This window comes from Macrotis lagotis, chromosome 6 (assembly GCF_037893015.1).
Source record: "Macrotis lagotis isolate mMagLag1 chromosome 6, bilby.v1.9.chrom.fasta, whole genome shotgun sequence".
Lineage (NCBI taxonomy): Eukaryota > Metazoa > Chordata > Mammalia > Peramelemorphia > Peramelidae > Macrotis > Macrotis lagotis.
Genome location: NC_133663.1, coordinates 32,125,542 through 32,152,928, shown reverse-complemented (window position 1 = coordinate 32,152,928; position 27,387 = coordinate 32,125,542). Strand labels below are relative to the sequence as shown.

At 36.4% G+C, this 27,387-nt stretch overlaps 1 protein-coding gene across 3 annotated transcripts in view; it reads left to right on the top strand.

Annotated features, from left to right (window-relative positions):
- PLD1 (phospholipase D1) overlaps positions 1-27,387 on the top strand; it is a 257,572-nt gene that overhangs the window by 20,291 nt on the left and 209,894 nt on the right. The window contains exons 1-2 of one of the 3 annotated variants that reach the window (XM_074190927.1): positions 2,149-2,238; positions 2,323-2,456. The gene's annotated coding sequence lies outside the window, so the exon portion shown is untranslated. Of the gene's footprint in view, positions 1-2,148; positions 2,239-2,322; positions 2,457-27,387 lie in introns of those variants that run through there. The other 2 variants (XM_074190924.1, XM_074190925.1) reach the window with 2 other exon arrangements.

The following is a 27,387-nucleotide window of genomic DNA, read 5'->3' as shown; positions in this document are numbered from 1 at the left end:
TGTCAGTTTATTTTTTTATAATCTTTTCTGTATTAGTTTTCCTTAACTGTGTCATCTTGTTGTGAGACCATTCATGAAACAGGATGAATCTCTAAATGTATGTAATATAAAAGCAAAGTAGATTAATACAATTAAAATATTTATATATTTTTAATTCAGTGCATTAGTTCTTATACTATCTGGCTTATCTGTGTTGTTCCTTGAAGTCCCTTATTATCTGTTCTATTTCTTTAAATGTTTCATTGATGCTCTATTATTTCTTTTTTGAAGGAACCTTTTTCCACAAATTTCCACCCCTCCCTCCAAAATCTCCCTCATTTTACAAATTGGCATAGTCAGATAAAGCAAACTGGGTCTCATTTTGCATATCAAATTCATCATTTTCCCACCAGGAGTTGGTAACATGCTTCATCAGTGGTCCTCGTGAGTTGTGATCATTGCACTGAGCAAAATTCTTAAATATGCTTCAAAGTTGTTTTCCTTTAAAAATATTGGAGTGATTATATGAATTATTCCTTAGTTTTGCCCCTCTCATTATGCATCATTTCATGTAAGCTTCCCTAAAGTTCTCAGAATTACTCCCTTTAATCATTATTTGTTGTTCAGTCATGAACAACACTTCATGATGTACCATAGCAGGTCAATGCTGTCCCTGGGGTTTCCTTGGCAAAGATCTTAGAGAAGTTTGCCATTTCCTTCTCTTATTGTCAGATGATATGATCTTTTATACTTGTCTTGTATAGATCTGTAGTGTAGGATGTGACATGTTTCTGTCACATAATTTCTGATATACTGTTTTCTATTTTTTTTTGTTAAATCAATATTTCTTGTCCTCTGAGGCACTGAACACAATTTTTTGTTTGTTTCTGGATATTGTGCTTTTTCTGTAATGAAATTACTTTGTTTTTTCTGATTTTGTTCTTTTATGCTACCAATTCTTTAGAATAAAGTTTTTTAGTCTATTGAACTACGTAACTATTCATCCTTTCACCAAAGGTCATTTATTAGTGATAATTTTATTGTATTATAGTCAGTAAGGAATAGGTTCAAAAATTCTGCTTTTCTGCATTTATATCAGGTTCCTCCACACTTTCAACATGGCTAATTTTTGTAAAGTTACCGTGTACATCTGAGACAAATGTGTCCTTTTCCATTAAGTATTCTCCACAGAACTATTAAATCTAATTTTCCTAGTTCCACTGGATTCATGACCTTCATCCTTAATTACCTTTTTGCTCTATTTTAGTCTTAGATTCACTTTTGTATCTTATTGCTTGACTTTTTCTTTAAGTACTCAGTTGCTATGATATTCAGTGTCTGAGTGGGTGTATACATACATATAAGTATACAATTTATATTCACATTTATACACAAATGATTGGTATTATTCCACTGTCTGTGTGGTACCTTTGAGCACAATGTAACTTACCTGTTTATACTTTTAATTTTGTCTCTTTTTATTCTGAGGTCATAGTTGCTATCCTGATTTTTCTCCAGCCCCTTATTTTAATTCTATGTGAATCTTTATGATTCTCTTGTAATAAACCAAACTTAGATTCTCCTTCTAATCCATCCAGCTGTACTATTCCATTTAATGAATAAGTTTTTCTTATTAACATTCATGATTATGATTGTGATTGCATATTTCCCTGTAGTTTGTCCTCTTGGACTTTTTATTCCCTTTGTATTCTACCACCTTTTTACAACAGATAATGAATAAGAAGGAATATGATAAATACTAGTGTTCTGTAATTGAAATTACATGCTTCCATTTTACTTCCCCAGACTCTAATCATTGGTTCCTATACTTTTTCCCCCTTTTAATCTCTCCCTTATATATTGCACTTCCACATTTTGTTTCTCTCATGACAATTCCTTCCCCGACTCTACTTGTCCACTGTCTCCCTTTCTCTAAATCCCTGTTTATTTCTCAGTTGAGTTTAATGGTAGCACATCAGACTCTTGTGTGTGTGAATGGATGCATGTTCAACCTTCTTTTGTCCACTTTAGATAAGAGTGAGGTTCACATGATGCTCACTTCCTCTATATTTGTATACTTTTTTTCTTACACAACTGAATTATGAGACATAGTCATTTCTTCCCCTTTCTTCTCTCCTGTACTACTTCCCTCCCCTTTCCTTTTTCTTCTCTTAAGAATATCAAAACAGAACAGTTATCCCCAATCCCTCTGCCTCATTCAATTGCCTCTGTGACCTTGAAGATGTTTTCTTCTGTAATGTAAGTACCATATCCTTGTAGAATGTAAATACTACATCATTATTTATCCTCTTCTAATTATTCAATTGTTTTTTACTTTTCTAGGTTTCTCTTTACTCCTGGGTTTATGGTTAGACGTTTCTACTCAGCTCTGGTCTTTTTATCAGGGGAATAAAAGTTCTCTATTCCATTAAAAGTTCATTTCTACACATACACACTTACCCACTCAGCCTTTCAAGGTAAGTGATTTTTTTTATCGGGTGTTCTCTTTTGCATTTTAGAATATTATATTCCAAGACTTTCTATTCTTTATAATAGTTGCTGAAGAGTATTGTATGATTCTGCAGATATTTAATTTCTTTCTGACTGCTTTTGTAATTTTTTTTCTTTGATTTGGAAGTCTGCATTTTGGTTATGACACATTTGAATCTTTATTTGGAGATTTCTTTTAGGAGGTGACTTATGAATTCTCTCTATTCTCACTTTGTGTTATTGTTCTTAGGAAATCTGGGCAATTTTTATTTATGATTCCTTGTGATCTAATATATAGATTATCTCTTGGTTCTTAAGGAGTCTTAATATTACTAATAATTATAATTCTTAAATTATTTTTATTTGTTTTCTAGGTTGGTTTGCTTTTGAGAGCAGACAACATTTTTTTAAACTTAAAAAACTTTATTTTATATTATTATATTCTGTTGACTTATGAAATCAATGAGTTCTGTTTTCTTTATTCTAATTTTCAGAAAGTCTGAAATGTTTTCTACATTCTGCTCTAATCTATCTTCTTCCAATTCTTTCCTGCAGAGGTCTTATTTTTGCTTATAACGTTATTTTTTATCTCCTGATTAATTTCTTCTGAAAATTCTTATTGTGGTGTTTAGTTCAAATCATTTTTTTCCTCTGAGACTGTTTAGGGTTGTTATGGAATTTCTCTCTTCTTGGTTTACCTTCTTGGGCATCTCTTAAAATGGATTTCTTTATAGTCTTTGGGATCTTTTTTTTTAAAAACTCATATCTCCAATCTCAGTTCCTGATTTGGGTTTTTGTGTCTGGGCTAGACTCTACCCCTTCCCACTTTTGAAAGGAATGGATAGTTCAGCCTTGTTTGGTGCTTGCCTCAGTTTCCTGAGCTCTGCCACTGGTTTTCCCTTAATCTGATGTGTTTACATTTAGAATACTGGAGGATTCTGAGTACAGTCAGAGTTTTGTGATATGTTAATCCTAGTCAGGATGATTCTGAAGGCTTCTGTGTTCCAAACGCCTCCCCATTTAGTCCATTGATTCAAATTTGGGGTCTATTCTGAGATTACTGTTCTGGCTTTTTGAAGGAGTCATCTCTTCTAGGAGTTACAGTTTCCATTTTTTAAAAATTTAAGGCAATGGGGTTAAGTGACTTGTACAAGGTCACACAACTAGGCAATTATTAAGTGTCTGAGGCTGGATTCGAACTCAGGTCCTCCTGACTCCAGAGCCAGTACTCTGTCCACTGCACCACCCAGCTACCCTCTCCATTTTGGCTTTTTGCATTTTTATAGGCTGGATGGAAAAATTTTATTGATATTTCTTTTAGGGTTTCTTAGTCATTATTTGAAATGGTATCTTTTTTATCATTGTTGGAGCATATTTTGGGGTGCTAAACTATTTTGAGACCTATCATGATAAAGCAACTTTATTTTCAGGGATCATTTAACTGTTTGGTTGAGAAAGGATTTAAGTAATACCCATAGACTTTTACATATGCACAAACATGTAAATATTTTGTACTGTTAGTGTTTTGGTTTTAACCATTTTCAAATATGTCACATACTGTTTTCTATTCTGCACATTATTCTTTGTAACAAAAATTACAAAAGAAAGAGAAAAAAATGCTCTCAGAAAAAGTCCCAAAATCTGAACGTTTATGCAACATTTCAAATCTAGAGTTCTTCATCTCTACAAAACTTGATTATTATAATTATCTGACAGTTGATTTTATTCCTTCTATTTACATTGTTTCTATCATTGTGAATATTATCTTCTTGTTTCTGTTGTTGCTGTCATTTAGTCATTTTTTAATCATGTCCAAGTTTTTGTTGAGGTTTTCTTGGCAGAGATACAAGAATGGTTTGCCACTTCCTTCTCCAGCTCATTTTACAGCTGAGGAAACTGAGGCAAACAGGGTAAATTGACTTGCCTGGAGTCACATAGCTAGTTCATTTTTCTTCATTCTGCAGCTACTCTTCCTAAGCTTCTCTGTATTATTCAGATTCATTACTTCTCATTTCACAGTAATTCTTTACATTCATGTACTCTGATTTATTTATCCTTTCTATATTTTGTTGGCATCCACTTTGTTTCTAGTTTTTTGCTTCCACAAAAAAAAGTATTTTTAGGGCAGCTAGGTGGTACAGTGGATAGAGCACCGGCCCTGGAGTCAGGAGTGCCTCAGACACTTAATAATTGCCTAGCTGTGTGGCCTTGGGCAAGCCACCTAACCCCATTGCCTAGCAAAAACTAAAAAAAAAGTATTTTGGTAATATAGCATATTAAAATTTGCAAAGTACTTTGCATATACTGTCTCAATTGGTTCACAACAACTCTGGAAGAGAATTGCTATTATCATCATTCCCATTTTACAGAAGGGGAACTGAGGCTGAAAAAAGATTAAGTTGTTTTGGGTTTTTTTCCCAGGATCCCACAGTTAATCTATTTCTACCACACAATTTGGACTCATGCTTTTCTTATTCCAATTTCACTATTCTGTCTTATGGAGGAACTTTCTGTCCTTCATCTCCTTGGAGTATTTGCCTATAGGTGGGCATATGCCTCTGGATCAAAGGATATGGAGATTTTCAGTCATTTTGGGATGCTCAGAATTCCAAATTATTTTCCAGAATAGTTGGACCAATTCATAACTCTACCAAGAAATACTCTATTAGTGATGAATAAATATCATTTATGAATCTTTCATCTAAAAAAGATCCAAAACCCAAAATATAGCAAGCATTCTAAAGGACGGGGACAGTGCTATGAGAAATTTCTACTTTTTACCCTTTTCTGTACTTTTTATGAGAATTGAGATGTAGCAATGGCTCTTTTGTTATCTCTGTAAGCCTTTGTAATCCTTGAAACTGATACTGAAGGGACTATAGCTGAAAAAATGTTTCTTTCCCATCTGGTTTCACCAGAGAATGTGGGGTATGGCTGATTAAGGGTGAAATCATTTTTCCATAATATGTCCCAAAAAGATGATAAGTTCAAGAATGGAAGTACATTCTTAGAGATTGCCATGGTGTGTTCCCATGATTGAATCTTCAATGATTAATAGACAAAAGTGTCTACTCTGGGCCTATGGGGAAGTGCAAAATCCAACTGAATTCATCAAACCTTTTATTTTTTTCAAGCAACTATGCTAGATCTTTTACATATAAATACATAAACAAAATAATTCTACTCTCAAAGAACTTGCATTCTTACAGTGATTACATATAGAGTGATTGTAGGAGAAGGGAGTAGAGAGGCAGAAAAAGCTAATAACCATAAATCTAATCACCAACATTAATAGTGGATCAAGGAATGTCTCACATAGGAAGAAGCATCTGCTTTGAAAGAAATGAGGAATGCCTGGTGATAAGGGAGGAATGGAGTTTATTTCACATATAGAAGACTATGCACTTGCCCACAAGTTTGTACCATCTATTTAAGTCAACTGCAGATAAAAGAAAACACATCATTCTAATAATAACTGACTTCTTTAAGAGTCTTTACACACATTATCACATTTGAACCCGACAACAACCCTATGGGCTGGGAATCACAAGGGTTATTATTACCCCATATCATAGATTAAGAAACTGAAGCCCAGAAAGGTCAGACTAGTCACAATGGCCATCAAATGCGGAATGGCAGAGCCAGTTATGATGTGTGAATGAAATGGGTTTTACTGTGAAATAAGAAATAATAAAAGCATTTATGCTTTAAAAATCTGACTTGAAATAGGCACTGGCTCTATTACCTTGGAAAAGTCATCTAACTTCTGTCTGCCTTAGTTTCCTCATTTTTTTTTTTTAGGGTTTTTTTTGCAAGGCAAACAGGGTTAAGTGGCTTGCCCAAGGCCACACAGCTAGGTAAGTGTCTGAGATCAGATTTGAACTCAGGTACTCCTGACTCCAGGGCCAGTGCCCTATCCAGTGCACCACCTAGCTGCCCCTTAGTTTCCTCATCTTAAAAATTAGTATAAAAATATCATTCACCTCCCAGAATTGTTGTGAGGATAAAAATAAATTAATATTTATCCAGCACTTTGCAAATTTTAAAGTTCTATATATGTGCTACTGTAGCCATCACTGTTTTTGTGTTAATCTCTCACACAAGGGGCAGTTAGGTGGCGCAGTGGATAGGGCACCGGCCCTGGAGTCAGGAATACCTGAGTTCAAATCCAGCCTTAGACACTTAAGAATTATCTAGCTGTGTGGCCTTGGGCAAGCCACTTAACCCCATTTGCCTTGCAAAAACCTAAAATAGATAAATAAATAAATAATCTCTCACACAATTTAATAATAAACAGGAATGCAGTTTATGAAGTCAGAAAACTTGGATCTGAATTTAATCTCCTCAAATAACAGTCTTGATTCTCTTTCACTCTTTTATTCTTGGTTTTCTTCTCTTCAAAATGTGGGGTTGCACTAGACACTGTCTCTGGTTTCTCCCTGGACTAATTATGATGATAAGAAGTTCTGTGATTAGGAGTGATCATGCTGATTCTCTTACTTTTGAAGAAAATAGAATCTTTGACAATTCTTTTCCCTTTCTCCCTTCTTCCCCCATTCCACCCTCCTTTTAGTCCTTAGCACGATCATGGTGCCAGATGCATGAAAATGTGGAAGGGTGGATGGGTGGAAGGGCTTGGTCTATGTCTACTCCAGTTTAGCCCACAAATGAATGGTTTTAAAAGAGGGAAATACACAAAACTCAGTTTCCTGTGAGTTCTCGCCGTGTTTCTTCCTGTTCCTAAGATAACATCACACAGTTATTCTGACATATTTATTGACCTAACTTAAGAAAGAGAAGTAGATTCAGAAAAATATTCATTCCTTTGGCTTTTCTTAATATTCCTTGTTCTTTGGTCCTCAAGGCCTGAGGTATTTGAGTTTTTGTTTCTCTATTTCTCTACTAAATAGTGTTAAGGAAAAGTCTTGAATTCTCAGTGAGGAAAAGCCCTCTATCAATGCAGGAGCACCCTGTCTGCAATATCTTGGCTTAGAGAGTTGACAGAAGTCCATGGTGGCCCACACTTCCAAGAGCCTGAACTAGACTGAAATATAAGCAAGATATAGTTAACCAAATATATAAATAAAATAACATATAAATAATATTACATTTTGAAACTAAGTCAGCATGTGGGTAGGGATACTTTCATATGATTAGTGACCTTTGTTTTTGGGTTTGTTTGGGTTTTTTTGAATTTGACACCATTGAGAAGTTAAGTGTCTTTTCCAGGGTAACACAATTAGTATATGTCATCAGAGGCCAAACTTGAACCTGTGTCTTCCAAGCTTTGAAACTGGTTCTCTCTGGCCACTGCACATTTTATTTTATTTTATTATTTTATTTTATTTATTTATTTTATTTTATTTTATGGCAATGAGGTTAAGTGACTTGCCCAAGGTCCTACAGCTAGGTGATTATTAAGTGTCTGAGGCTGGATTTGAACTCACGTCCTCCTGACTCCAGGGCCAGTGCTCTGCACCACCTAGCTGCCCCACATACCTAAACATTTTATAGAAAATTTTGCTCGCTCTCTCTCTTCCATCCAGATACATATGTGTGCATTTATACATCTATATCTAGCTGTATACACTTTTATATGTATTTATATTTGCATGTGAGTCTGTGTACATGTGTATGTTTGTGTGTGTTCACACATGTGCATATAAAACTACCAGGTAAGGAAAGACCCCCTTTCTCCTTCACTATATATCTATATCTATCTCTATCTCTATCTCTATCTCTATCTCTATCTCTATCTCTATCTCTATCTCTATATCTATCTATATCTATATACACCCACGTTATGCATTTTATGTCTATGAAGAACGTCTCCTCTATCTATTGCTTATGAGCAGTAGAGAGCCATGTCATATGAACAACAAATGAGGAGGGTTGTACATGGAAGCAGTAGACTTTTGGTGTTGTAATCAAATTCATGACCCTTTAAACACAATATATTTGTTTTGGTGCTTCCTAGTAACTCGGGACAAATGGCAAGCTGCTCATCTAAAAGATGAACATTAGGATTACTTTTAAGAAACCAAACCAAATTGTTTAAGTTCCCCCCTTCAGTTTGGGTAGTTCTTCAGTATCTATAAATAGTTACTTCCTGATACCATATGCCATTTAATCATCATTGTCATCCTTCCCCACATACACATAAATGGCTCAGATCTTATGCCAGACAGCTTGGGATTGCTTGACCTGAACATCCCCTCATAATGTCCAGCACTGAGGTCCCCCTTGTGCTGCCCATATGCTTTGATTGAATCAGTTTTCTCCTGTGTCCCCTGACCCCATTCAATGGGTCTCTAAATTCCACATCCAGCTGTTTCTGATTCCTTTGACATGGGTGCGCAAGACTTTGAGGTAGTCGAAATTGAGTGACAAGGAGAGCTATCATCATCATCTTCAACACAAGATGTCTAAGACACAACTCACCGTCTTTCTCCCTAAACCTACCTGTCCCTCAATTTCTCTATTTTTATTGAGAAGCACTGCTATCTTTCAGGTTATTTAGATATACTACCTTGGAGCCAGTGTTGACTCTTCCCTTTCCCACCTCCCCATACATTTCGTTGACAAGCCTCTGATTCTGCCCCCATAGGATTAATCTCCACTCCATTCACTCTATTTCAAGCCCTCACCTCTCTCTAGTCTCTCTTTTGTATATATTATATCTATAAACCTATACAAATTCATTCAATTACACACACACACACACACACACACACACACACACATATAAAATGTCTGAACACATAGATACATAGCTAGCTAAAGCTAGGTAGATATAATTGCTCTCCCTTATTCTAGTTTTTCCTTTCTCCAAGTCATTCTCCACACAACTGCCAGGTCTGACCATGGCCCCTTCTCTACTTGAAAAGTTTCAATGGCTCACTATTGGGTTTTTTTTTTTGCAAAAAAACTTATTTTGGAAATTCATTATAAGATTCTTCAATATTTGATGCTTAGGCATTATACATATGACATTTCATAAGCTTTGGTTCCTATATTATTTCAAAATATTTATATTCAGAGATACTGGTCTAGAAAAACAGTTTAATAAATAACATGAGTTGTATGCTTTACAGATATGCTTATGAAATTCAAAATCAAAACAAATGTAGTCACAGATGAACTTTTCTCTCACTTTAAATATATATATTTATATGAATACACTGTCTATTGTTCATTAGAGATTGTTTCCTGTAAAAATACATGCAAATAAAATGAGATTGTGTGCAGAAATTACTAAGAGACTAAGGTAATCTCACAGATAGAATAAAAAGTTGGCTTTCTTAAAAAAATAAATAAATAAGAGACATAAGAAATTGGTTTGTCACTTAGCCAGAATCCCTCCTGCTTTTACATATTGACATAACGGGTGACATAGAGTTCCTGTTCCCAGGGCTAGTAGTAGATCCCCTTCCAGTCACAGTCTAATAGAGATAAAAAACAGCTCCATGAGGAGCATGGAAAATGAATAAGGCCACTGATGAATTATTTACTAGTCAATCACACTTTTTCTGACTTGCCAATCTTAGAACTTGTCAGGGTAAGATTAATGCATTTCTGAATGTAAGGAATCTCAGTGAACAGGGCAAGTCTTGCTACCTAAAAATTATGTAAAAATAAAGGTTAGAAGACTTAGTGTTGATGAGATCACTTCCCTCATTCCAAAATTTAAACAATTAGCTGCTAGAAATCTTAGAAATGACAATTTTCTATATAATTAAAAATATTCCCTTGATGTTTTACAATACAAGTGCTCTTGAAAGAATACACATATATTTTAATGAAGTCAAAGATTTCTTATTAAACAGAAATCATAAGTTAAACAAAAGTAGAAAACCTAGTATAATCTCTTGCTTAGAGTTGAAGAAATAATATTTCTTTTTTTCATTTCACCAATGAATATATTCAAATCATTTCCCTTTTCTGTCATTTCCTGGTCAGTCGTTTAACCGAGGCGGGTCACAGGCCAGGAGTCCTTTCCTCAATCCTTGTACTTGCTGATGTGTTTTCAACCTATGAGCAGCCTTTGGAATTGAGCAATTCTTCCATAAATCTAGTCAATGTTGGCATTTCTCATTAGTTTTTCTATTGGGTATTCATTATTAAATTCACTGCCTCCAAAAAGCTGTACCACATCGCTAGCTAACTGGTTTGCAATGTTACCAGCAGACACTGACATTGGCAGAGTGGTAGGTACCAACGGCCAGTCTAATCAACTTCCTATGCTACTAATTCATAACTCAATTTGATTAGTTCTACCTTCATTGTCACCAAAAGGGGGCCTTCCTAAGATGTTCCTCTTTAAAGACATGCTTGGTAGTTTTGTCCAAAGCTGCCTGGGCAAACCCAGCAGCACAGCGGCTACCAGGTTTGGATTTATTCAAAGCACCCATTGCAAACTGGAAACTGGTGCCTTTCGCCAAGAACATTCTCTGAACATGATCGGATCTTCAAAGACAATCTCTCCGACCATATCTCCAAAGACAGTCCCTCTGATGTCAGAACATGGCTGATTGTTGTTTATCTTCTTTCTTCAGATCTGGATTCTTGGGGTGTCTGCTTCTACAATAAATTCACTAAAGGCTTTTAATTGCAGGGGCTTTGGGATCAAAGTTGTTATGAAACAGAAGAAAAAGCAAGTTGCTTTTTTCTATATTGTTTGTCCACATCTTTTGACCATTAGTAACACACTCATTGCTTTTCTTTTCCCCTTTGGTCTGTAAACCATTCACATCAGAGTCTGCTCCAGGTTTTTTACAAAGAAAGTACACACCAATGGTTGTTCATTCATCCTCCCAAGATTTTTCTTTTATTACTGATCATTTCCCCACAATGATAATAGTCATTTGTCCTATAGAATGTACTTCAATGACAGTGTGACAACCAGTGTTGTATAGCAGCCCAAGAAGCTAATGTGGTCTTGGGCTGTCCCCAAAAAAGCATAATTTCTAGGGTAATGAGGTTATAGTCCCATGTACTCTATTCTCATTAGACCAGAGCATGGATATTGAAGTGAATTCTGAGCACTATCATTTGAGAAGGATGTTGACAGATTGGGCAGCTATGATTGTGAGTAGCCTCATGATTTTGCCTTATTAAGACTGAATGAAGAAGCTGATGATGGCTAGTCTGGGAGAAAGAAGGCTTTGGGGAACATGATCACTGACTTGAAGTACTTGCAGGACTGGCATGTGGAAGAGAGATTAGATTTTTTTCTTTTTGATCCAAAGGACAGAACTAGGAACAATGTGGCAGAGATTGGAAAGGAAGAAATCTAAGTTCAATGTCAGTAAAAACTCCTTAATAATTAGTTATCTTCAAGAAGAATGGATTGCAGGGCAGCTAGGTGGCACAGTGGATAAAGCACCAGCCCTGCAGTTAGGAGTACCTTTGTTCAAATCCAGTCTCAGACACTTAATAATTACCTAGCTGTGTGGCCTTGGGCAAGCCATTTAACCCCATTTTCCTTGCAAAAAACTAAAAAAAAAAAAAAAAGAATGGATTGCTGCAGGTGTGGCAGCATCCACCTCAATGAAGGTTTTTGAGCAGAATGAACACTTGCAGAGAATATTGTAAGTGAGGGAAACCTTTCAAGGAAAATTGGGCCAAAAGATCTTTTCAAACTCTAAGATTCTGTGATTTTCTGAAATTTTTTGATGCTAAAATTCCTGAAAAGTTTGAGAAGCACCTATTTAAGTCTGAAAATAGCCCTTGAGATCATCTAAGCCAACCCTTCACTTGACAGGTAAGAAAATCAATATTTAAAAAATTAAAATAGCATTAATAAAAGATTTTAAGATTTTCAAGGTGCTTTATAAATAACATCTCATTTTATCCTCATAATAACACTGTGAGGTAATTGATATTATTACTCCCTTTTCATGGACAAGAAAACTGAGGTTAAGTTACTTGCCTAGTGCCTGGGGCAAGATTTGAACTTGTCTTCCTGATTCCAAGTCCTGTGCCATGTGTCCTGGGCTAGAACTCAGAAAGGTTGAGTTATTTGCCCAAAGTTATACATTTGAGTGTCAGTAAGAACCCACATCAGAACTCAGGACTCCCAACTCTCAGTACAGTACCCTTTCTACTTTAGCATGCTGTTAAATTTGTTTACCGACAAGATAATTTTCAGTATATGTCCAGTCTACTTGATTGTGCTCAGTTTGGGACAATATCAAAAAGTTTAAGATTTGATCCTTCCCTTAAAGAGTTTATAAGTGAATAATATATTACAGTGTACTTTCAATGTTTTCTTCATAAAAGACCTTTTACAATTTAATAATAATAATAATAACAATTCATAGTTGATTATAATTAGAGTAAAAAAGTACTTTGCTTACATTCATTTTATCTTTTCCCCAATCTTATCAGGTAGCACAAATTTTTTTTTCTTATTTTACAGATTAGGAAATTGAGATTCAGAGGTTCAAATTCATTCCCAAGGATATATAGCTAGTAAATTAGAGCAAATCAACCCAAGTGCAATGCTTGGGGGGTTTATTCCTCCATAACACCGCAATACTTCCCAATATGGCTTACGTATACCCAAATGGTTTCAATTTGTCTATAGCTGCATAATCTCTCCTGAGAAATCTCTCTGTACAGTGCAGATTGGCAACAATCATGTTATCTTACCTGGTGAATGGAAGGTCCTTGAGATCACAGATTATTCGATCCATAAGCATTTATTCAGTGCTTTCTTTTTTAGATTTTTGCAAGGCAAATGGAGTTAAGTGGCTTGCCCAAGGCCACACGGCTAGGTAATTATTAAGTGTCTAAGGTCGGATTTGAACCCAGATACTCCTGACTCCAAGGCCGGTGCTCTATCCGCTGCGCCACCTAGCCGCCCCCTCAGAGCTTTTTAATATGACAAGCTTTCCTTTTTTTGGAGGTAGGGTAGGGACTACAATTATGATTTTTCCCCATGATGAGAAAGCTTCCTCTATTTTTTTTTAGGTTTTTTCAAGGCAAACAGGGTTAAGTGTCTTGCCCAAGGTCACACAGCTAGGTCATCTTTAAGTGTCTGAGGTTGGATTTGAACTCAGGTACTTCTGACTCCAGGGCTGGTGTTCTATCCACTGTACCACCTAGCCACCCCAGCTTCCTCTATTAATGCAGAGTAGGAAGACTCTTTTTTTTCTTTCTTGTCTGAGGTCTTACCCTCCCAACAATTTTTTTTTCTTCATTGTCTTTTTTGGAAGTGATCATTCTTGGTTTCTTTGCCTCATCTCTCTCTTACCTAACCTTAACGATTGAATGAGTGTTGCCTCAGTCAGACTGTGAGCTGGGAAAGATTTCATTTTTAAAAGCCACTGCATCCAGAGGCATCTCCAGTCATCCTGATCCATATTTGGCCACTGGACCCAGATAGCTCTGGAGGAGAAAGTGAGGCTGGGGACTTAGCATAATACTCCCTCACTCAAATCCAGCTCACTTCCCTGATGTCATGGTCTTCTTTGAGAACAAAGAATAACAACTTATATATCCCCATAGAGAGTTTCCTGAAACACCAAAAAGGTTCGGTGACACTCCAGGGTCACCTAGCCATTATGTCTGAGATAAGGTTTGAATTCCAATTTTTCTAACTCTACAGCCATTGCTTTATTCACCAACCCATGATTTTCCATATAGCAAATTATCAAATAAGCTAAATAGAAAAGATAAGATTGGTCTAAAATATTTTCTGCATTCTTAAAAAAAATTAATTCCCAAGAATTTCTCAGTCTTTAGTTGAAGTTTTCTATTTTTAGTTTTTTTAAATGAGACTCAAAATAAATGAGAAATTAAATAAAAAAGCATATCAGACATGTCAGTGAATGTTAGCTCTTTCACACTTCAAAGATATTTGGAGTTGTTGTGCTTTATACCAGATATCTTTTAAAAAATATATTTTACAAGAGAGTAACCTGCAAAGTGCAGATGGTGAATAGATTAGTTTTGTTTTTAAACAGCCCTTGGAATTTGCATATTGCAACACATTGCTGAGCATATTGAACTTGAAATCTGGAATCTGGGTCCCCAGGAGCTTGATGGTCTCATCCATTTCCTGTGGGGACAGCTGGTACGAAGGCATCTTGGAAGAATCCTTGTTCTGTCCTGTTTTAGAGAGCAGATCTCTTTGGAAGTGATCTTTGTTGAAAGAAACATTTGAAAATCACCTAAATCACCTAACTTGTTCAGTGATCAGTCTGGTATTAGTTAATTTATATATATATATATATATATATATATATATATATATATATATGTGTGTGTGTGTGTGTGTGTGTGTGTGTGTGTATGTATATATATACACATATATATTTTTCTATTCCACATGAGTCATAGGATCATAGGTTGAGAGAGTGGAAGGGATCTTAGATTTCATGTGATGCAACATCTTTATTTTATAGATGTGTAAACTGAGGCACAGAAAAAAAGAGAAAATTAAACACTGAATTAAGTGGATATCAGCCCCTGTAGTCATGAGGACCTGAGTTCAAATGTGATGGCAATCACTTAGTAATTGCCTAGCTGTGTGACCTTGGGCAAGTCACTTAACCCCAGTGCCTTAAATAAGTAAAGAAAAAAATTTTTTTAATAACCTACTCCAACTGTATATCCATCAAAATGTGTTCGACTATAGAGAACTGTTTAACTTAGCCTGCCTCTTCTCTTTACACCTTTTCAAGGATGCCCTCTATCTCTGCTTAGATTATTCTCCTAAAGATTTTATGAAGAAGGGAAAAGAGCCATGATTCAATAGTTACTGCTATTTTCATGAGCACTGTTTTTTTTTTCTTTGTGGAAGGTGGAGAGTAATAAAGTCTATGATTTTCTCAAGGATTTACTGTCTTGCCCTCTTCAGAACTGGTCCCTAAATGGGCTCAGAATTGTGTTGCCTCTGGCTTAGGTAACTGTATGGCAATTTGGTCCAAACAGCTGCTCTTTCCAGTTTTTATTGATTTTTCTACATCATCATGTAACTGCATCTTGAAGGCTTTGCTTAGAGCACAAATGTGGTGATTTCACTCTCATTTATGTAGAAGAAAATTTGTCTTTGAAACCTTTACAGATAGTCTCTATTTTTCATATTTTTTTGTCCTTCAAGTTTCATCTTTAAGTGCCCTAGGGATGATTATGTTTATTTGGGTCATATACCAAATGTTCAATAAACTTTTTTTTTCCCTGAGCTACTTCTTGCTCTTTTATGGGCTTTTTTTTTATTCAGTACTTAGCATAGGGCCTAGGACCATAAATCCTTCTTGATTTGACTTGATTATACTCAACTTTCCTTTCCTTCCTGGTCACAAACTTTCAGAGAGCAGGGGTCACTTTCTCTCCAAGGTTCTTATCACTTCCATTTTGGTAACCAATTTCTCATTGTCATTTAATGTTAGATTCAGATTAAATAGTTCCTTTTCTTACTTCCTCTACTTTTTTAAAAAATGAAATTATTATTAAGATCAGGCAGAATTTCACCACTGCTCTGCAGTGGAAGAGAAAGGGTTTCAACAGATATGTAGATCACTGGACTTCCTTATCACTACTGTTTCTCTAGTCCACATCAATTTTAAGATCTTTTTCCCCAGCTCCTTGTTTGTATCTTCTCTCCAGATAGTCTGTTTATTGACAATTTCCCTTCTGTTTCTTTTTAGTTTGATCTATACTAAAATACTGAATTTGCTTACTTTCATAAGAATTTTATTCCTCATATTTTCATTTTTAAAAATGAAGTTATTCTGGCTCTTAGTCATCATTGCTTTCCTTTCTAAATCCTTACAAACCCTCCTTTGAAAAATATGCTCTAGAATTTTGCCAGAAACCAAAAGCAAGATTATTAGTATATAGCTTCTTTGTTGTTTTTCTCCACTTTCCTTTTTTGAAAGTTATAACATTTGGTCTTTTCTGGTCTTATGACACTTTTCTTGTATTTTTTCAAATATTACACACTAATAATGAATTTTTTTGACAAGGCAATGGGCTTAAGTAACTTGTCCAAGGTCATACAGCTAGTATGTTTCATGTGTCTGAGGCTGGATTTGAACTCAGGTCCTCCTGACTCCCTGGCCAGTGCTCTATCCACTGCACCACCTAGCTGCCCTCTGATAACGATTTGAAAATCAGACACAAGTATATTATTGTACAACCCTCTGACTTTAGATAGATAGATAGATAGATAGATAGATAGATAGATAGATAGATAGATATGGAAGCACAGAGATGTTAAATCATTTGCCTGAGGACTTGGGCCAAGGATAGATTTTTTTTTTTTTTTTTAGTTTTTGCAAGATAGTGGGGTTAAGTGTTAAGTGGCTTGCCCAAGGCCACACAGCTAGGTAATTATTAAGTGTCTGAGGCCCGATTTGAACTCAGGTACTCCTGACTCCAGGGCTGGTGCTCTATCCACTGCACCACCTAGCCGCCCCCCAAGGATAGAATTTGAAGTCAGCTCTTGTAACTCAAATCCTAAGATCTTTACCTTTCATCACAGTTCTGGAGGATTCAGTAAACATGTGGACCATGACTGTGTAGAAGCCAATTGTGATTAGGAGAACACCTTCTGGAAAACCTGGTGGAGGAACTGGGTCAAAGCCGTACTTGGTTGGTTGGATAGAAAAATACAATATATAGTATAATATGGCAGAAAACTGAACTTTGATTCTATTCTGCGTTCCTGTAATTTTTTATATATTTAAGGAAATATGTACATTCACATATCTATCTATATCTATACCTATACCTATACCTATACCTATATCTATATCTATATCTATATCTATATCTATATCTATATCTATGTCTATGTCTGTGTCTATGTCTATGTCTATGTCTATGTCTATATCTATCTATATCTATATCTATATCTATCTATATCTGTATATCTATATCTATATCTATATATCTATCTCTTTATCAATCTCTATCTCTATCTTTATCTATATACACTGGTGTAAAGGAGACAAATAAGAGAGCAGAGAGGAGATTCATCCTCTCAAATTCTCACTGATGAGTAATTTGTTGAGGAAGGGGGCAGGAAGGACATAGAGGAGGTCTGAGTGTATACAAATGGAAAGTGTTCCCAGAAGGACCCATATAGAGTTCATGAAATGCTTACTCTGTTCCACAGGGTATGATTTTCAACTATTATAGGGAATTTTTGACTTGTTTCAAGATGTTAGCTTCTAGTCAGTCAATAAATACTTCTGAGGCATCTATCATATGCAACCATATGTGTTAAAAGAGGTAAAAAGTCCATCTCTGCCTTCAAAGGGCTTGTAATATAATGAGGGGAGATAATAAGTGAGCAATTATGAAGAAAGCAGCTATATTTATGTATATCAAAATATACACTCACCCATATGTATATTTAGTGAAAAGGAAACAATTAAAAGAAGGAAGGACTAGAATTAAGAGGGATTGGGCAAGGCTTCCTTGCAGAGATATGAATATTTTATCTGACACTTAAAGGAAGCTGCAGAAGCCAGAAAACAGATGAGGAAGGAAAACATTCTAGACACCAGCAGTCACAGACTATCAAGCGCTAAGAGATGAAGTAGTCAGGAGGCCAGTGTCACTGGATCAAACCTCCCTGGGAGGAAGGTTTAGGAAGACAAGAAAGGTAGGTTGGGGAGAGGTTATGAAAGGGTTTGAATGCCAAACAGAGGGCAGAGCCATGGAAGTTAATTGAGTATGAAAGGGACATGGTTATGATGAAGAAAGTATAAGTTTGATCATTTGCTGACACAACATCATTTTTCACCATCTAGCATTGCCATGGCATCAGTTAGACCTACACTCTGGGAAAAATCACTTTAGTGACTGAATGAAGGATGGATTAGGGAGGGGAGGGAGTTGAGGCAGGCTGACCCACTGACAGCTATTGCAGTAATCCGAGCATGAGATGATGAGAACCTGCTTTGGAGCAGTAGCAGTGTCAGAGGAGAGAAGGGGACATATTTGAGGGATATTACAAAAATAAAACCAGCAGGTCTTGGCAATAGATTGGATTCGGGGAAGGTGGGAAATAGTGAAGAGTCTGAGGAGCTAGGAGGATGGTATGACCCTCTCTAGTGAAAGGAAAGTTAGGTGGGGGAAAAGCATTAGACAGAAAGATAATGAGTTCAATCTGGACATGGTAAGTTTAAGATGTCTACTCAACACCTAGTTTGAAATGTCTGAAAAGCAGTTGGAGATGTGAGATTGGAGGTCACCAGGGAGACTGGAGCCAGATAGGAAGATTTGAGAATCATTAGCATAGAAATGGTCATTAAATCTATGGGAGTGAGGAGATCACCAAATGAAATGGTCTGTTTATACTTGGTCTTCAATCTGCTATTTTCTTGTGTCTTCCCCTAGAAGCATGATGTGTAGACTTTCCATTCCCCCAAATTTCAATAGGTATGGCTAATATTAAGCACAAAACAAGGGTTAGTTACCATTTTCCTTTCTTAAAAAGAAGACTAGACTAGACAATAAGGAGGCAAACAACAGTAAGGGAGGAATGGTTCAGGATGCAACATGGTGCACTTTAAGATTTGCTAAGAGATCTGCATGCGATACAACAGCCCTCTGAGATGGATGCTCTTGTTATCCCAATTTTATAAGCAAGAAAAACTGAGAATGCCTTATTCAAGGTCACAGCTCAGTACCCATTTGAGGCAGAATTGGAATTCAAGTCTTTCTGACTCCAAGACCAGTATCAATCATTTCTGTTCATAAAACCAATAAATGGGTCATTATGCTTAGTCTCCTGAGGGAAGAAGAGAGAGGTAGTCTTCAGAAGGGTTTCCTGTTTAGGAGGTGGGTTTCTTTCTTTGAATCAGAGGAATGGGAGAAGGATAATATTGAGGTCCTTGAGTTAACTCACCATTTTTCTCATCAATGTACTAAAACATCCTCATTAACAGAATGTCACAGTTCTTTCAGGAAGAGCTGCAGGGAGTGAAATGTCCCATGGTTCCAAAATGAAAGATGCACCCCCATCTCCAAACCCTCCAATTCTTCACCAGGCTTGCCTTTCTTTCTCCCAGCATTTTTTGCAAAGCAGTCAAAGAAACTCCAGTCTCATAGTGTTGGTGTTGTTGGATTTTTTGGAAGCATCTATCATCTCTGTGTCAATATGGATAAAGGGTAACATAAAATTCCCCCCAAAAAATCTGTTGACCATTCAGGTTTTTAATGCAATGAAACAATTAAACAATTGCTGTGAGAGAAATTGAAATTCAGTTCAGGGACTAAACTAAATAAACCATTTGCTGCCTGAACCAGAAGAGTGAAAAAAAAACAAAACAAAAACTTTTATAGAGTCATTAGTTTCCATAATTGATAAAAATGAGAGTTGGATTGGTTTAGAGGTGGATTCATTTGTTTTTAAACCTATTGATCTCCAAGTCCTCCTGTTCTGAGTTAGGATTGTTAATTTTCAAAAGGAGTCAGAAGCCTGGGTCTACACCATCAGCATCCTAAGTGATGCTGAGTCTAGGACATGTGAGACTTTGGTGCAGGGCTGAGATTTTGAGCCTGTCCCTCTTAGCTTTTCTAGGCAATATGAGAAGAAAACACATTTACTTGAAACTGAAGGTGTGGAAAAGTGTCAACATTTCTTGTTTGATGCCTGTTGCTGTCTGTTCCTTGTTAATCATTCCATTTTCCCCTTGGTCTGGTGCCATTACTCATCTTGTCTGAGGGTTTTTCTCTTGGCAGCTGCCATCTGACTTACATATCAACTCTTAGCTTTGTAAGAGTGTGTCCCATTGCCCAAATTCAATGCAATGTAACAACATTATGTCTACTAAATGCAAAGCATCATGCTGCATGAAAAGGATGCAAGAGATGAAAATAAAAAAAAAAAAATTCGGGCCTCAAGGAAATTATATTCTACTGAGGAATGGACTCAGATATTCAAAGAAGTCTGACCTCATTGCTTTGGAAGTTCCCTTCAGTGATATAGCCCCATCTTCTCTATGTCATGCCCTAAGGATGCCACAGGGGTTTACCCGACATGCTGGAAGCCATCCTTAGTTTTTCCCAACACAAGGAGGGTACCAATTGAGTACCAGATTGTCTACCTCTCATATATTACCTTTGCCTTGGGAACAGTTCATCTTCTTGTCCTATTATCAAATTCCTTAATGATATTGTTACATATAAACAATTCAAGAGACATAGTTTCTGGATAATGATTTTATTAATTATGCTAACAATCAGTAATAAAAGGATGATCATTTGGCCCTCTTTCCTAAACCAAAGATAGATCATGGTGTCTTCTTAATGCTTATATGCCATTGGAAAAGTGGGTGTTCCCAATAGGCAGCAAACAACTCTGATTGGTTAGTAATTAATGAAGAAAATGAATATTATAATGAGTGGTGGACCTATTCCAATGAGGAGCTATGGGACATGACTTTGATTATGTCATTCATGAACAAAGAGAGACTATCTTAAGCTATAGCACCCCCCAGTTCTAGACAAAGGATCTATTTCCTCCTCTCCCCTCCCCCCCCACCAAGCATGAATTGAATACAGTTGGCAAGAATTCACCTTAGATTAAACTCTTTTCTAAAAAACAAGAAAAACAAACAAAAAATAAGATTAAATTCTTTGTAAGGTTCTCTCATTGATGGAAGGGCATGTATTTGGGGAATTTGGGCAATCTCATCCCTGAAGTAAGAAGTAATGAAGCATGAGGACTTCAACTGTATTTTTTATTTAATTTTCTCTGGTTGCATACAAAAACAAGCTTCAACATTCACTTTCAAAACCTTAAGTTCTGAATTCTCTCTCTTCCTCCCACCCCAATCCCTCTCATTGAGAAAGCAAGTTATTTAATATAGGTTAGAAATCCGTAGTCATGAAAAACATCACCACAATAGTCAATAAACATGAAGAAGAGACATTAGACCTTCCCAAGTTGGACCCAAAGGAGAAGTGGATGGAATTTGAAAGGTGGCAGATTTAACTTGATATAAAGAAAACCTTCCTACCAATGACAGATGTCCAGAAGTGACCTTGGCTGCCTTGGCAGGTGGTAGATTCTTCTTCCCTGGAGGTCTTCAAGCAAAGTCTGGGTGGTCATCTGTCATGAAGGTTGTAATAGGAGATTCTTATTCAGGTAGGAGTCAGACTCCATGGTCTTAGGTCCCTTACCAACTTGAAAAAAATCTCATCTATTTTTCTGACAGTAGCTCGTCTAAAGGATCCTCTGCTGAAGGAATATATGTGTGTGAGAAGGCCATAGCACCAGCAGAAGATGTTGTTAGATTACTTTTGAGGACAATTGCTGGAATGAGGGTCATACTAGAAGCAGGGCCAGTGGTGGGGCGGAGGGAGAATCTGCTATTCCTGGAACTCAATCTGGCCTAGATGTAGAAGCCTTACTGTTGCATCACTTCCATCATTTTCATCACATTGGTTATAAAGGGATCTAGTTGCCTGTTTTTGCATATTTTTGGAAAGATTTCCAAAGTGGCCATCAAAAGCTGAGTATTTTCTTATTTCTTCATCACCTGAAGATGAATTTAAGAGTAAAACTGAACAAACAGAATAAGCAAAAATAAATTGAAGAGTAAAACTAGGGTAGGGTGGAGGCAGCACTTTTGATAAGCTGACAAAGCATTGGATTTGCAGTGGTTTGACCAAATGAAGATTTGGAAGTGTTACGGAACCTTTCTCTCTCTCTGTGATGAGGTTTGGGTTGGGGTTGGACTGGGACATGAGAAAAGTCATTTTGTTAACCCAGCCTGGATCTTAGAAAATTTGGAAACTGCCAACAGATTAATAACTGTGTTTCCACTCCATTCACTTACATTACTAGGTTCCTGGGCTCACAGGTTTCTCATTCTCCCTAACAAGATCATTTCCGCAGCCTCACAAAGGTTTGCTTTATTCTCCAAGTTGAGCATTAGAACACTTGGGCGTTCTGTTTTGTTTAAACTAGGTCAATTCTAACTTTATCCCATTTTTTACTAATTAGCATGAACAAGCCCCCTTTCCCCCAAACAGGTCAATTCTAATTTTAGTTCAATTTTATTAGATTATCATCAAAAATGTACCTTTTCTTTCAAACTGAGTAGATTCTAATTTTAGTCCCAATTTTGTTAGATTATTGCCAAAAATGTACTTTCTTTAAAACTAGGTACATTCTAATTTTTAACCAATTCTGCAAATTATTCAGCAAATATTTTTTAAAATGTCTAAGCATGGATTCACTCAAGTAATATCAAGCTTCCATAGGGATAATTTTTATGATTTTTTTTTTCATAAGAGAGTGTGGTATCATAGAAACAACCCTGGTTCTGTAATCAGAAAGAAAAGGTACACACCCACTCTTTGTTGTTCACTTCCAGTGGGTCCTTGGGGAATTTACTCAATCTCCTTGGATCTCAGTTTCCTCAGTTGTAAAATGAGGAATTTGTACTAGATGTTCTGAGGTTTCTTCTACCTCTAGACTATCAATCGTGTGATTTTAATTTAGAGATTCAGAGTTCAATGAAAGCTAAGTTATAACATACTGCATATGTTCCTTAATTTATGTATTCCCAGTAACTGGAGCAGCTGGCATAAAAGGATAGGAGTCTCCTTTTCCATCTCTTTACCGTCTCCTACCTCCTTTCTTTTTCCAAGACCCAGAAAATAAAGTGAAATAAAAACAAATCATTTCATCAATTTTAGTTCTACTTGTAAGTGGATCTTTAAGAGCTATAAATGTATTATCATATGTTTACATGTTGTCCATTTGTATTATCAGACATTTCTTCTATTTACTCAGAAGTTCAGAATTTTCTCCAAGGTCAAAATATCAGGGGTGAGATCTGCTTATTTTGGGGAGTTCTTAGATCCTCATCATATTTCTTCTGAGAGATGGTTCTTGGCATGTGAAGAAAGAAACAGCCACTTGGGGGCATCCAGGTATTTATTTAGTGAATAATCTGGAGACTACCAAGGAGGAAATAATCTCTTTAGAATTAAAGACAAAAATCAAGCAAACAACCCACTCCTCTCTCCTCTGAAATAGAAAATTTGTCCTATAGTGTTGACGTCAGATGACCAGACTTTCCAACAACAACTTTCATTGCTAGATGACTTTAAGATTTACAAAACTCTCTAAAGCATTATTTGTTTGACCATTAGAGCAGTTATTTGGAACATTTTAGCTGTAGAATACTCCTGTGGCACAAATCTCACTTGTAGACATGATCAGATTTCCAGTAGGAGTGATACACCCCAACCTGTGATCCTGTTATCTGTCCTTCATTTTGTTTATTCAGTTGACTCATCAAATATTTATGAATTCAAGTCTTTTTTCCTCCCTTTAAAAACAATACTGTTCCAGGTAACAGTATCAACATTAAAAATCAATCAACCAGCATTTATTAACTACCTTTTGTATGCCATTCACTGTGCTAAGGAGTAGGGGTAAAATAAATTTTTTTAATCACTTAAAGCTTAAGGTCTTCCACTTCTAAAATTATTATTTTGATATTATGTTTTTACATGATTTTCATTTCCAAATGTGTCCTTTTCCCATCACCTGTGACTATCTGAATGACTTCAGACAATTAATTTTGCCTCCCTTTGCCTCAGTGTTCTCATGTGTAAAATGAGAGGGTTGAAACCCTCTCACATCTTCAGAACCCATCCTTGAACTGATGGCATGAATAGAATAAACTGCTTTAAATTCATTAAATAGAGTCTTAGAATAAAAAGTACTTCAGGAACCATCTATCCAGCCCATTTTTAAAAATGAATTTCCATTATAACCCACCCACAACATGTCATTATCAAAAAAGAACTCAACTCCTGAGGTACAAATGCTACCTCAGAGCCTGAGGCATCTCATTCCACTTTGAGCCAGTTCTAAGAGCTAGCATCCCTAGTTTATAAATTTATAGTTTACAAAGTATTTTTTACAAATATTGCCTCATCATTCTCAAAACCTACCCTGAGAATAGATGCCATTATTTTCCCATTTACAGATGGAGAAAACTGAGGCAGACAGAGGTTAAGTGACTTGTCCAGGGTCACACAGCTACAAAGCATCCAGGGCTGGATTTGAATTTAGTTCTTTCTGATTCTAGGTCCATATTTATTCACCCTACTGTCCTAGCCACTCTGCTTATTTAAAGCATGTTTATTTATTTGCTTAGCTACATGTAGTGAAAAGTATGAGAAATTTGACTAGGTTAGCAATTATTCTGTTGAACTGATAATCAGTAGTTCAAGGAAAAAGGAACTAAAGACTTTAAAGGGATATAGGCTCAATAAACAAAGAGACCAAGAAAATGAATGTGATTTTCAACTATAATGAGAACCACAAAGTTGTCTTTGATAGACCCACCATATCTCTTTGTATAAGAGTCCTGCTCCTGGCAGTTCACCAAGACTGTGTCAGATTTAATGCAGATTCAATCAGCTTAGACCTCTTGTGCACAAGGGATCTGCCAGCCTCGGCCTCTCCCTTGGCTGGGATTACTGGCAGCATCCCCAAATCCAATATATATTTTTAAATAATTTGAAAGAACAGTAGAAACTTATGTTTTCTGTACTCTTTAATCAACTTAGTCATGGACTGAGAAGGTGTTGTCTGCAGAACATCATTTGCACAAGCCTGGTACTTCCTTTTTTCATTTTTTCATCAAGGACATTCTATATATCCTTGAGATTGATACAGGTTATTATCATAAAGAAATTTTAGAAAGAGAATACTTAATATTAAAAGAAATTAATTCAGGCTATTATTCATTGAAAGATCAAATATTGAAGCTTAAATATTTTGATCTTATAATGAGGATGGGAGTCATTGGAAAAGACCCTGAAGGCAAAAGGAAAATGGAACAATCGAGGAAGAGATGGATAGAGAGTACCATGTAAACAATGAATAAAACTTTGAAGTAGACTTCATGAGATAATGCTTGTATATGTGTATAGTAAAATATGAAAGGAGCAAGTGCATCCTAAGCATACATCAATGACCCAAGTCCAAGAATATAAAGCTGAATGCCAGCTTTCATCTAATTCTCTTGGTTTTACAAGAGCCCAAGATGCTATTGACTATAGTAGCTCAGTTAGTAAGAAGCAGAGGTGGGATTTGAACTCAGGCCCTGTGACTCCAAATTCAACACTCTGAGGAGCTTCATTTTAATCCTGGCTACTATTGATGTGGAAAAATCACTAAGTCTTGATAGATATTTGCTTTCAGTTGGGACCAGTTTCCTCAAGGAAATCTTTCAGAGTCCAGGAATAAATTGTACATTGGAGCCTCAGAAGTGGTGGGTTTTCCCTAATTTGCTCTCTTTAAGGAAAGGCTGAATGACAACTTGTCAGGTAGAGGGTAATCTGTTCATCTTTCTCAGGTACAAGTAGACTAAAAAAACCATATAAGAACATGGATATAGTAGATAACACACTTGACTTGGAGTTTGGAAGCTCTGAGTTCAAATTCTTCTCAAACACTATGTTGCCCTCAGACAAGTCACTTAACCTTCTATGTCTCAATTTTTTCATCAGTAAAATAAGGGGGTTGAACTTAGTGATCTCCGAGGTTCCTTTTAGCTCTAATTCTATTATTTTGTCCCCTTCTTGTTCCTTTCAATCCTGAATATTTATTTTCTGACTCTCAAGTTAGACTGTCAACAAGCATAGTGTAACAGATAAATGGTTTGAAGAGATGGTCTGGTATGGAGAGATAATATGATATAATGGAAAACTCTTTACTTGGAGTTAAGAAAGATCTGGATTTGAAATTCACCTCAGATACTTGCTAGCTATGTGACCTTGGAAGAGTGGGATCATTTTTCTAGACCTGAATTTCCTTATCTTTTAAGGAATTTGGCTTGGATGAAGGTCCCTATGATCCTTTGATCTTTTGAATTTCATCTCTGATAGATACTAATTCTGTGACCATGGAAAAGTCTTTTAGCCTGTCAACACCTCAGTTTCCTTGCCTGTAAATGGAGGATAATGATACCTGGCACAGCTATCTGGGTTGGTGGCTTTCTGCTCTAATTTCCCTAGTGAACCCAGGATCAGTTTGAGTCCAGGAAGGCAAAGAAGGACTTCAGATTTGAATGGCAATTCCAAGGACCTTATTAACTGTCTAGTGAAGTGTACTTTGGTAGACTGTGTGTGTACTCTGTCCCGACCTTGAAGAGCGTCTCACCCTGACTTTCATCTTGTATGATTCATATTCATGTTTTCCCAGAGCTTCTCTGGGGAAGCTCTTCTGCAATCCCTGGCATGAATAGCACAGACTAACATTCCTTGGGGAACTAGAGGGGAGAGAGAAACTATATCCCAGAATCATAAATTTAGAACTAGAAATGACCTTAGACTCATCAAGTCCGACCTCTTCATTTTATAGATGAAGCCAAAACTCAAGAGACTCAGTTAAGGACTTGCACTGATCTTCTGGTAAGGGGTAGTTTTTGATATGATTTTGAAGAACGGATAAAATTTGAAAAAAGTGGTGGATATTTACTAGGATAGCAAACTGTAGGAAATGGGGAGACAACATAGGGTAGCTTTAGGAGACAGTGATAAGCTAATTTTTCTGGAGAGGGAAATTCCCATAGAGTGGAATAATAATAATAATGATAATAATAATACTAATAATAATGTTTATCCTTCATTTGGGAGGTGATACCATGACAAGCACACAAGCTGGATTTGGGGAGGGGCTAAGCAAAGTCATCAGCCTCATTTTCTCCTCCAGAGTGGCCAGATATGAATCAGGATGACTGGAAATGGCTCTGGATCAGAGGCAATAAAGCTTAAGTTGCCCAAGACACACTGCTCATCAAGTGTCTGAGGACTGGATTCAAACGTCTATCCTGACTCCAAGGTCAGTGCTGCTAAAACTTAGGAGGAGAACTCAGAAAGTAAGTTGTAAATAAAGATGGAATATATCAAAAACAAAGACAT